Below are 1,554 nucleotides of genomic sequence, written 5' to 3' on the forward strand. Positions count from 1 at the left end.
CAACATTAATGTATTTTGTATGTTTAACTACATACAAATGCATGATGATTTTGCCAAATTCTTAGAGTTATTTCTCTTGAAAAAGATTCTACTGTGTGTGTAAACTCAGCACTACTTCTGTATTGGTAACTTTTGTGGCCATTATTGTAAGAAACATTAGATATTAGTCTTTTCTATCGAACACTTCAGAAACGTGCTTAGGACAAATCATTTTACAAAACTTTTTATCCTCTTCATCTTTAGGTAAGTGTTTGGTAACTTTTTTATGACTAGAAATGCAAACATTGGGTGGTGGTGGTGAAAAGGCCAGCATAGGAACTTTGGGAAAGTCATGAAACTCTCACCCCTCTGGAAGGGAGAGGCTAATTAGCATTTCTCAGACCACAGGGTGGGAATGGACCTGCAGGTGGGGACACATTCCACAGGACTGACCCGTTGCTCACCTTCAGACATGGAAGTCCTTGTCACCTCCTTCCCTAAAGACCAATCAGTTTAAAGGATGCACTGTTCCTCCAACCATATTGTGGCTAGTTGCTGATGCTCTGTTCTGCCATATAAAAACTCCCTGAGCTGGTACTGGGATGACCCAGTGCACTGGAACTATAAATTTCTCTTGCTTTTTGCATCGATCCTGGTTCCACATGGTTCACTCAGGGGGTACCGGGTAAGCAAAGGCTTCTCGGGGTCTTACAATGGTGCATGCCTTTAATCCCAGTACTTGAGAGACAGTAGCAGAGGCAAGAAGATCGGTTTGAATTTGAGGCCAGCCTGGTCTAAAGAACAAGGTAGAACAGGATAGCTAGGGTTATACAGAGACATCCAAACTTGAAAAAAACAAAAAACAAAAACAAAAACAAAAAATCCAAAAAAAAACCCCAAAACCAAAAACAACAACAATAACCACAAAGCAAATGTTTTAATCCTCCCCTACTCAGTATACTCAGCCCTATATTCAGTATACTAGGCCTTTGCATTCCAAGAACTTAATACCCTGAAATAGTGTCTCCTTTCTCCTTGGAACAGCATATCTGTCTCTGTTAGCTGGAAACCAAGACTTTCTTTTAAAGATTGGTCAATTGCACAATACTCTGAGGTCTAGTCAGAGCTGGGTGACAAGGCAGCCGTATCCCTTCTGAATGCTTCATGCTCTCCCAAAGATCACCAGAGCCAGAGATCTGATGTTCAAACCTTTCAGATTTAAATAGTGGCAACACCTGTGTTAATGATTGTACTAATTAGGTTCCTGGATCCTGTGGGCACACTTAGGAAGCAAGGGATTTTTCTCTCTTCCATACAACATTATATGGCATTGTTCCCAAAATACTTGGGCTCTAACCCCACCCACTGTGATGGTTACTTAAAGATAATACAGAATTACAATAAAGACATCTGCACTTAAAAAAAAAAATCTCCATAGAAGGTGTATACAGTGCTTACATTTGGCACTATAGGGTGTACTTTTTTTTTTTTTTTTTTTTTTTCGAGACAGGGTTTCTCTGTGTAGCCCTGGCTGTCCTGGAACTCACTCTGTAGACCAGGCTGTCCTCGAACTCA

Source organism: Mus caroli, chromosome 6, assembly GCF_900094665.2.
Source record: "Mus caroli chromosome 6, CAROLI_EIJ_v1.1, whole genome shotgun sequence".
NCBI lineage: Eukaryota > Metazoa > Chordata > Mammalia > Rodentia > Muridae > Mus > Mus caroli.